The sequence below is a fragment of the Dermacentor andersoni genome, chromosome 3, assembly GCF_023375885.2.
Source record: "Dermacentor andersoni chromosome 3, qqDerAnde1_hic_scaffold, whole genome shotgun sequence".
Taxonomy (NCBI): domain Eukaryota; kingdom Metazoa; phylum Arthropoda; class Arachnida; order Ixodida; family Ixodidae; genus Dermacentor; species Dermacentor andersoni.
In genome coordinates this window covers 134,256,808-134,268,151 of record NC_092816.1, presented here as the reverse complement: position 1 = coordinate 134,268,151, position 11,344 = coordinate 134,256,808, and positions in this window count along the sequence as shown.

Below are 11,344 nucleotides of genomic sequence, written 5' to 3'. Positions count from 1 at the left end.
ATACCTCGATGACAGAGCAGAGGCACATGGCACGGAAGATTCCAGAATGGGGGAGGCAGATGCATGGTATAACCCGCAATGTAGACAGAATAGTGTTGAATGTGACACGAAATAAATTTTTATTTTTCTGTTTTTTTGCTAGTGGAAATCAAATCAGCGCAGTGCTTAATATAGCAAAAAGGATAATTTAAGCGAGAAAAAAAAGCAGAATTTAATTCTGGTGATCACCACAATCTTTCAGAAGGCTGATATGAATTTTATAAACTTTTAAACATCAGCGCACTACTGTCACTTTAGGAGCAGCTAGCATCACAAGCGAATACACTGCAACCTAAAAAAAAAAAAGATTTCGATACCTTGTAATGCTCTGGCTGGGTCCCACATTCTCTCTGAAGCACACAAAATTCCACTGCGCAGTATTTTTTCCATGTTGAATGTGACTGCCCTCGCATCTAGAGTCATTTCCTCCTGTCATCTGTCGCATAGCGCTGAAAAGCAGCTCAACCGAGTCACTCGAAAGGTCTCTGGTCAGGACGTAGAAGTAGCCACTGTCCAGAAGGTACCTCACACAGAGAACAATAGACTTGCTGGTGAGAGTCAATGCTTCATATGTTTCAGAGCTGAGGAACTTCTTCCCGTGCCTCTTGCAAGCGTTATGCAAAGCCTCCAGATACCGCAGAAACTCATCTTCGAGACAGAGCAGGCATTCATCAGTGGTACAGAAGAAATGCATTTTGTCAGCATCTCTTTGGTAGACGTGAGCATTTCTGTTCGATACGTTGTGAATTGAAAACCACTTCTGCATGAGTTTCATAAAAAAGATGCTTGCTCCGCAATCTCTGAACGCTTCTACTCGGGCATTGTATGCCGGGTACTCCTTCAAATATGATAGTGCAGTGATTACTTGAGTAGAAAATATTTCTACTGCCCTGCCTACGTGCATTTTTAAAAAATTTGACGGCTCCATGTGCTTTTGTGTCAAGAAACGAACAGGCTTGATGACTTCATTCTTTTGCATCTCGTAGAGATCCTAGACAAACTTTCCTGTAATTGGGTAACTTCCACCTGTCATGTCACCCTCCAGAAAAACGTTTCTGACATTTCTTATGATGTGACACTGATCAAAGGCCAAAAACAGCTTTCTTTCTGCAGAGCATGGGTGAGGTACGACAGGCTTCAAAAATCCGTTTCCCAAGTGGCGCATCATTGTCACATTGATTTGGTGATTGTCACTTACGGTACGCAGGACTTCTAGGCCACACTTCTAGACTTCTGTGAGGACGTGCAGTGTCAGCTGGTGAAGCAGCTTCCCACTCAAACGATTCGTGAAAAAGAAACCACATGGTATTCTATATGACATTGACAAGCCTGTTGCCATGAAGCACAGTACTTTGTTTGCAAGAACAACACTGGTGGTGTCACTCCCTATTCCGCTCTCTTCTTTTGCTGTTTGATGGCCAAAAAAACAGTCCCATCTTTCAGTCATATATGTACTTAGAGCTAACGGCCATTTCGTCAAGCACGGGGGAGCAGAGTCGTGCTTCGTCCCTTAAGTGTCTTGCTTCCTCCTTCAGGTGCTCTTTCATCAAGGGAGTGACTCCACTCTCACTGTTCGATTTTCCAATGTAGCGGAGGAGGGTATTTTTTGAAGGCAGCTTAAGCAAGCCTCGGTTTTTGATGTAGCGGTATGCTTTGGTCAACAGATAATACAAGACCACGCACTCTCTCACAAAGTCTGTAGACCACACTGGCTTTTGTCAGGCAGCATTAACTAGTTGCCCAACCAAGCAATCTTCAAGGGAAAACTTGGCAGTCCCCGTCATGCATAAACATTTTTTCAAAGATGAATGCAGTGTGTGGTTTTGAAACGAACTTAATTGTTTCCTTAAATTTTCATTTTCTCTTTGTAGCCTTCGCACGGCATCATTCTTGCGAAATAGCTGCACTTTCAAGCGATTTATTGCTCTTGCATCACACGGGTTACGTGGGAGATCAGTGCTTGTCTGTGCTGTCGAGTCAACCACCAGAGCCTGTTCTTCCAGTCCTTCTGTGTGCTGGGACAGACTTTCATGTGCAATAACAGAACAAGAGTGAGCCTGCCTTTCCGAAAGGCAATGTCCTGAATGCATGGTCGTCGCCAAAGAGGGGCCTGCATTTTCGTTCCTAGCTTCTCCATTTCGAGCTTTCATTTCATTAGAAGGGACGCCTGCTTGCGTTCTTTCCAACTTTCGTCATTTTCTTGGTGGCTGAGGTTGTGCAGGTGTGATGGGTAGGCTGGAAACACGCTTGGAACTGCCCCGGGTTTCAAACGTCGTCGTGCTGAGGAGACTAACTGGTAATCATAGTCCAAGAAGTGCAGGCTACAAACGACGCTGCTGCACGACTTGTCATTTGGTACAAAATCTTTACAGGATATTGCCTTGATTCATGCTTGCCGCTGGCCCTCCTGGACAGGAAACTCATGAAAACTGAGCCCCAGTTTTTGCGCCAGTCGGATGTGCACAGCGGCACACAACAGCACGTCATTGCTCTAAAAGAAAAAAAGGAGTAAACGTCACATAAATATTTACAGTGAAAACCTGAAGCGCTGTTTAATCGTGAACATGCTGGATCTCATATTGCAGCGCAGCAGTGACCAAAGAAGCAGTTTCTTTGCGCCAGCATAACTAATGCCGCTTATAAGCAAGAGCACAAGTCTTAGGCTTAAAAAGGGGAAGGAAAACAAATGCCATGATTCACCAAACTTCAACAGGACCTTGCTGCTAAAAAGCATGCATGCCTTTGACCACTAGAGCGACGCTGATTGACTGCCGGCTCCACAAGTAACCGTTAGGCACACAAGTACTACCACCATTCACACAAGAACGGCTTGCCGACTAACCATTTGGCATGCAAAGACTACCACCTTCACGAAACAGTCTTGGCTAGTAACTGTTTGGGTAGCAAAGACTACTATCTACACTAGCACAATGCGTAAGTTCCCTGTAAAACGGAACACACTATGTGAGCGCGGCAACAACATCAACACTCCGCTTCGCTAGTAAACACAACACCTAAATTGTGAAATATTTCGAACCTACCTTGCGTTCAGTCCTTGCTCGAGAAGCAGCTAAAGATGAAAGGCTGCAGGACACGCTACGAATGAACGTTTCCTGAATGCACACATGCAAAAACAAGAGGAATGGGCAGGACGATGCGTAGGTGCGCACTGCCGCCTGGTGAGGCATGGAGGAATCGACAAACTTAAAATATTTGGCTGGGGCGTGTGCTGATTGGCATGGCTAGAGAGAAACGCACGCGGGGGTAAATCTCGGAGGCCGCATTCATGCATGCGTACCGTACTCGTTGCTTCGCGGTTGCGCCGACTTTTGAACCTCGATGCCCTTTCACCCGACGTCTATCCCGCATTCATAAAAACAAAACAATCCCGCGCCCTGCTCCTGCAACTAATATGCATTATAACCCTTTCCGTTCCTTCCTCTTCCGTTCCTGTCCCTCCTATGCTTCCTGATGGTCACTAGTGCCCTCCTCCTTGTCACTCTTGTTTCACTTTTTCATATTACTCTTCTATGACTGTTCTTTGCCATCCGCATTGTATAAGCCAACTATGGCGGGGCTTCCCCGTGTTGGATGGCACTAACCGTATGCTACATTCTCATTCTTCTCCACTTCCTCTTCTCCATTTTCCATTCCCCATGTGTCGCCTACCATTGTACAGATTTTGCAGTGCTCTATCCTGTATACCGGACCACTCAAGTCGATTCGACGCGGCAAGAGTATGGCCAAGAAAGAAGCACGGACGCCTTTGACCTTTTCTTTGCAATAAAACAGCTGCGCGTCCCTGCGCGGGCGTCGGTGGGTTGCCCTGGGAGGCGGTGTCGGTTTGGGTGGGTGTGCTGCTTGCAGACCCCTTTCTTCGGAGGCAGTTAACCATCTACTGCTCCGGTCCTCTTCCTCATTACCATTGTTTTTAACATAATCCTTGCCTAATTACAAGCTTGCCTCCGCCTAATTTTTTTTACCAATTGATTTTTTTCTTTAAACACCATTTTGGACTGCCTTGGCCACCCCTTTTCATTTATTTTATATTAGCTTTACACCCGTTATACCTTCAAGGTGGTGCGGGTTTGCCCCTGCTTTATTTTTCAATTTTCTTGTGTATATGTGCGTGAAAGTTTTCTTTGTTTTGAAATTAAGGGGTTTTACATGCCAAAACCACTTTCCTATTATGAGGCATGCCGTAGTGGAGTACTCCGGAAATTTCGACCACCTGGGGTTCTTTACCGTGCATCTAAATCTAAGCACACGGGTGTTTTCGCATTTCGCCCCCATCGAAATGCGGCCGCCATGGCCGGGATTCTATCCCGCGACCTCGTGCTCAGCAGCCCTACACCATAGCCACTGAGCAACCATGGCGAGTGTGCGTGAAAGTACTGTGCCAAGATGTACTTAAAATGTTCTATTTGAGATGAAATCACATAGACAATTTAGCATTCTGCCGTGAATTCCCAGGTCAGCCATTGCTCTCAAGATTCTATATTGCCACGTCGTATCATATGCCTTTTCTAAATCGAAGAAAACCACGAGACAGTTGTGTAGAAATGCGTCACGTATTTCATGTTCTGGTCGCACGAGATGGTCACTGGTGGAGCAGCCCTTTTTGTATACGCACTGGTGCATGTCTATTAGGCTTCTTGTTTCAAGGATGAATGTGAGTCTTATGTTTATAATGCTCTCATAGGATTTGGCTAGACAACTTGTCAGTGCAATGGGTCTATAGCTGCTAAGGAATGTTGCGGGTTTACCAGGTTTTAGAAAAGGCACTACTACCACTTTATTCCAGTCTGTAGGCATTACCCCAGACTCCCATAACTTGTTGAAGAATTTAAGAAGTGCCTCAACCGATGCTTCAGATAGGTGTGCCAGCATTGTGTAGTGGAGTCTGTCAAGACCTGTCACCGTTTTTTTACCAGCAGAAAGAACTCTGTTCAATTCATGTATTGTGAGGGGATTATTACACATTTCAGCTGAAGCCCCAGTGGTGGGTAGTCTCTGTTTTGCTGCAGACTCTTTATGTTTTAAGAATGTATTTGAATGGTTTGTTGAGCTGGAGATGTAAAAGTGTTCGCCTAAGTTGGCCTGGTCCTGTAGCGTCTGTGTACCTGAACATCTAAGTAGTGGTATTGTGCATGACGAGTACTCTCCTTTGAATTTCCGCACCCAGCCCCTCATTCATTTTGATGTGACTGTACTATTGACTGAAGATATGTATTTTTGCCATGACGATTTCTCTGCTTGTCTTCGAATAAATTGTGCTTTGGCTTTGGCCTGTTTGAAATTTAAAAGGTTGCTATAAGTAGAGTACCTCTGTAGGATCCCCCAGGCCTTATTTTGTTCTTTCTTTAGCTTCAGTACACTTTTTTGTCTCCCAGGGATTTAGCTTTTTGCGCACAATACCGGGTGACTGGGGTATTGCCTTTTCTGCCGCTGAGAGTATGACCTCAGTGATTTTTTTTAAGTTCATCAGTGCTTAGTTCTAGCGAAAAGACAACTTCCAGTTTCACATTCTGCATAAGAACCGGCCAGTCAGCAAGCTGCAATTTCCACCGGCGTGGCCAAGTCCTTAAGGTTGGTGGTGATAAGAGTGACGACTGCGGGTAAGTGATCACTACCATATGATGTGTCGAGGGCTTCCCATTTAAGATCATTAAAAAAAAGATGGTGAGCAAGAACCTAAATCTAGAGAACTAAAAGTGTGGGAAGTTGGAGAAAAGTGGGTCGGTGCACCTGAGTTTAAAAGGCACATATCATTGGACAGAATAAAATCTTAATGAGCTGCCCTTTTGGTCAAATTTGACACTGCCGCAATGAGCACCACCAGCATTAAAATCTCCTACTAAAACAAATGGCTCCGGTAATTGATCTGTTGAATTTTCTAAGTGTTTAGTAGTAACATGGGTATGGGGTGGAATATACAGTGACAAATGGTGATGGCTTAGTGAGACAGAATGGTGACGGCTACGGCCTCAAAAGATATATTCAATTGGACATTTCAGGTAGGAGTGCCACCCTACACAATTATAGCGACTCCTGACGAGCGGTTGGAGCATTCGCGGTCCCTTCAGACAACGGTTAGGATAAAATCTTCAAGTGCTTGAACCCTAGTGTCGGTTGTTTTACTACCCCATAACATGTTATGTGCATTAATATCACCCGCTATTAAAAAGGTTCAGGTAGCTGGTTTAAAATTAACTCTAGATCTCTTACAGTAAAATGTGAATATGGTGGAATGTATATTGAACAAATGGTGATGGTTTCGTGTGTTAAAATAGTGACAGAAACGGCTTCTATGTGACTGTTTATGGTAACTTTTCTAACTGCGATACTGCCTTGCAGAACAATGGCTACACCACCCGACAGCCAATTCGCCTGAGTACGGTTGCGCCATACAACAGTGAAGCCTTTTAATCTTTTTTGTGTGTTTTTCACCTAGGTTTGTTTCCTGTAAGCATAAGGTCACAGGAGAGAAGTTACTTAACAGTTCTGTGATGTCACCTAAGTTGCGTAAGAGCCCTCAACAATTCCAGTATATAATAAAAGTCATTTTGAGAGTTAACGGTAAGAAATGGCATTATGAAAGAATAAGAGATAAGATGTTAGGCGACATGGATTTAAAGAAGGCTAACACAAAGAAGCGATAACCTTTAGGTTATTGGTTTATTATTTAACGTGTTTATAGGATCTTTGCCCCTCTTTCCATGCTCAAGCGAGCGCTTGTCCTTCGGTGTCGATGACATCGAAGTTTTCGCTTCGGCCTCCATCACTCTCTCCGAGTCGCTGGAGGACTGAGAGTTGGGCGCCGAGACACGTGTCTCGGGCCTTCGAGTTCGGTTGATTTTAGGGCCCTGCGGGACTGGTGTCTGAAAGGCATTTGGAGAGGATGGAGCCGCACTGGCTGCTTCTATCACAGGGGCAGGAGGGGTCACTGCGGGACCACTATGCATGGGCTCAGAGGACTCCTGAGGCGTCTGTGACACTGCCCCTACCTGCGTCACATCGGCATAGCTTCTCTGTGAAAGGTGACAATCGCATTCTTGCTTCAAAGAACAAGATTTTTTCTTTAACAGTTAGTGCAATTCTTCTTTCCAGCAAGGGCAAGGTCACGAGTAAGCTGGAGGGTCCCTTTGCTGTTAACACAATGTGGATAGTGTAATTGTCACACTGGTGATCGTTGGAGCTGCATTTAGCACAGGTTGTTTGCCCTTGGCATGCGTGTGAAGCATGTACAAACCTTTGGCATTTGAAACATCGTCTGGGGTTCAGGATATATGGCCTGATATTTACTTTTACATAACCTGCGTACAGCGAGGTAGACATTAAGCTCGTTCCAAAGGCGAGTGTAATATGTTTTGTCAATATTTCTTGGTCATTCCTGAAGATGACAATTCTTTGGACTTTGGTAACATTTTGTTCCTGGATACCTTCCAGCAGTTCATCGCTCAAGCCAAGAAAGTCGTCCTCGGATATCACACCTCTGTTTGTATTTAGTGTTCTGTGAGCTGAAATTGTCACTGTCATGTCACCAATACTGGTAAGTTCTGAGCGTTCTTGCGCTTGATCTTTGTCACTTAGTTCTAGGACGTCCCCACTAGACATTTTTTAGGCTTCGTATGTATGTCCGATTTTGCCTTTTAGACGCTTGGCCACCAGGAATAGGGAGAGCTTTTTTACTGGTATGTTGTTTTCGCTGTGCAGTACATAGTACGTGGGAAATGATGGAGCGTTGCTCCGAAAAGAGAACTGGAACAGTGCTTCGGTGTGGCAACTTTTCAGACTACAATCACAGACAACGGAGACTTGCATTGCCATGAGAAAAATGTGTATGTTCGGCAACAGCGCCGACTGCCCACCACGGAGCCGAACGAGGGGACGCGGCAGAGCTTGCATACAAGCCTGCACCACGCCAGTCGTATGCCATCACTATAACCAAATATGGTGTACTCAAGGTAGGACAGCCACACAGGGTTAACCCTTGCTACCAAGGAGAAAAAGTAAATGGGAGAAGAAAAGAGGAAAGGCCAGACAACGAGACAAAGATTTGATGAGAGAGAGACAGGAAAAGACGACTGCCGTTTTCCTCCAGGTGAGTCAGTCTTGAGGTGCTGTCTACATGATGCAGAGGCCAAAGAGGTGTGTTGCCTGTGCCGGGAGGCCTGAAAGGTCCAAACACCCGGTATCACCCTTACCCCAGACACAGCTAAGCTGCTCACAGCTACATGTGGGAGTGTCCAACCTTCATTTGCTCAGGTACGTGGTGTCGCAACACACCAAATGCCTATTGACGCAAAGGCCCCTGTGGCGGATTACCTTTGCTTCTCCATAGAATAGCAATTGAGAAACTTCTCAAAACGTCTTCCCCTCTAAAATCTCTCTTTCTTGATTAAAGATCCAGAGGGATTGGGAAATGCCTGGTTTAATTTGATTGTTTCTATCATCATCAGGCTATATAACATATCCACTGCGAGACTGACACCATTTGATGCCTGAAACTTTGTTATTATGCCACCTAATTATCTGCTGTTCTTCACTGCGCTTCCCTTATCTATGCACTCATTCTGTAACTAATAGACCACCAGTTATCCACTGTATGCATTACATTGCCTGTCCAGTCCCATTTCTTGGACTGGACCACCTCTCCCACAGAAGCCCACATTGCAGCCATCTGCAGGAACGGCACTTTTCTTGCGCGCAGAGCAGTCTGTGTCGTTTCACCGCACATCATGCATTGCCGTTGCAAAGGCCGGGTTTGTCCTACCTACTGTCCTTGCAGTAACGGTGAATACCAAGCTGGACATTGTTGTGGCCGACACGGAGATGCAGGAACGACTACAGGCGCTACTCTCAATGGACTCCACCTGTAGAGTGACTGCTCACACGGGCCTTCCATTGGACCAAAGCCAATCCGGGGGATACGTCCACTGCCTCGATGGGAAGTACATGGACGAGCAGCTGCTTGCTGCCTTCCGAGTGCTCTCTGTTGGAAGGAATGGCAGCTCAGTAACTGTTGCCTTTACAGCAAGCAAACCTCCAACCCACCTGGAAGTCTTCAAGCTGCCGTTCACAGTTCGTCCATTTCGCCCGCGTCCTACACTGTGTACAAACTGTGGAAGGCTGGACCATGTTACTGCTACCTGCCAGTGGCCAACCCACTACCTGCACTGCAGACATGAAAGTGCCTGTACTCCTCTGAAGGCCTGCTGCGCCAACTGATGTGCCAACCATGCTGCTGATGATCCCAGATGCCGTTGTTGGCAGGAGGAGTGAAAAGTTGCCATCATAAAGGCTACCACCACAGCAGCTATCTTGCCCCAACAGGCCTTCGCTGCTGCAAGCACTGGAGAACTGACCGAACACTCGTAGCAAAAATGACAAATAGAACAACCAATAGGCTATGGGATTATTGAACGTATTGGTCTATAGGTATTGTATAAGCCTATTGGTGGCTTACTGGTCTATTGGCGGTCTATGGGCCTATTAGTAATGTACTTCTTATGGGCACTGTATTGGCCTATTAGTTTTGTATATCTATTAGAATTTTATTGGTCTATTAGTAGCGTATTTGTCTTTTGGTAGTGTTGCCTACCGGTCTAAGCACATTGTCCATGTATCAAAACAGTGGTGCTATACAGCAGTGAGGACTGCAATGTAGCAACCAGTCTGTAAGAAGCACAAATTCCATTTGAAAGTCGGCATGTATTGTATTTACAAATATTTACAAAAGTACTTTTTCTTCATGATATCAGAAATTTTTCCAGCAACAAGCTTTCCGAGCATGGTGTGTCTCCTTGTAAGGTCATCTTCACTGCGTCACCGCTTCTCAAGGTAGTGCCTGAAAAAAACTAAAATGGGAAAGGCCAGCCAGTGAGAACAAAGATTTAGAAGTACTACTAAAAGGACAAGTATATGGCACGTTAACATGAAAAAAAATGTGCCAATCCCACACACTGTGAAAACAATAAGCCAAATTTGGTGAGCCAGCACTAACAGCTAAACATGGTAAGAAATCCAGAGCGATCTTACGTCACATCTCTGCATGCAGTGAATTCAGTGACGAATGCATCTCGCAATCACCCTTGGTCAGAACAGCATAACTTGCAGACATTTGCGGAGAAACACAACGGTGTGAACACCAAATGGATAACAGCACCTAAACCTTCATACATCACAAAGAAAGCTTAACCAAACAGCCTCCCTCCTGCAGCCAGTCTTATCACACACACACACTTGAATGGGATTTCCAAAAATTGGTTGCGAATTATGGCATGGCTTCGTGGGGTTTTTTGGGGGGCACTTGTTCCAACACCACCTACCACAGTGCAATGTTTCAATTTGAAAAGTACATTGCTGCTAGGCAATCTGGCATATGCGCCATGTGTTTCAAAGTGCTAAATTGCAAGAGGGAAATGGGTAAGGTTGCTATACTGCAGTTCTGTGTGCGTCTATGGCATAATGGACAGTGCATCTGATGCTGCACTGGAGTATGCAGGTACAAATCCCACCACCAGACCCATAATTTCTTAACTGAGTGACAGCTTGTGCCAAGTCATCCAGGCAGTAAATTGGCCAATTTATACCATTGTGCCAAGCTTTGGGAGGCAGGCAAAGAAAGCTTTGAATTGAAAAAGTATTGTTAAAAAATGGTGTAAATCTCGAACACACAAGCCCTGAGCAGCTACAATCAGAATAATACATTGAGCAAATTGCAAAGGAACATGTTGCCGACTTCTGAAAGAACAGACTTAAGGCTAAGTTGTGTATAAAAAAACAAACATGCCTTCCTGGACACCAATCAAGGCACATGATTGAATTAAAGCATACCGTTTAGTGCATTATACTTGAATGTATCGAGAGCTGGTTTGGCTTCACTTTTAGTGTGATTCGATGCAGCACCCATGGCACTGTTACCCATAAGGCCTGCAGTTGAAAAAATCTGAACACAGGCCTCACGGACAAAAATGCCATCTTTCAGGCGCTGCATCAAATGGTCATGGGCTGCTTTTGGCACCCACACACAGCACCTGAAATAAAGGAAAATAAGCACTAACTGCAGACTACCAGTTTCAGCAATGAGCAGTTATATTATGAGTAAACTGGCAGGTCAGTAGTGCTCTGCAATTCAAGAAACTGGTGCGGCATTGTAGCTATTCTTGCACTGACATGCTGCAATGATCACGCCCCTAACTTACGTTGGATGAGCTTAATACAATCTTGAGGAACAAAAATGCACCCTTTCTTGATGCCTAACTAGCTTTGTCAATTCAGTGATAGAAAGGTGTGCAGTACA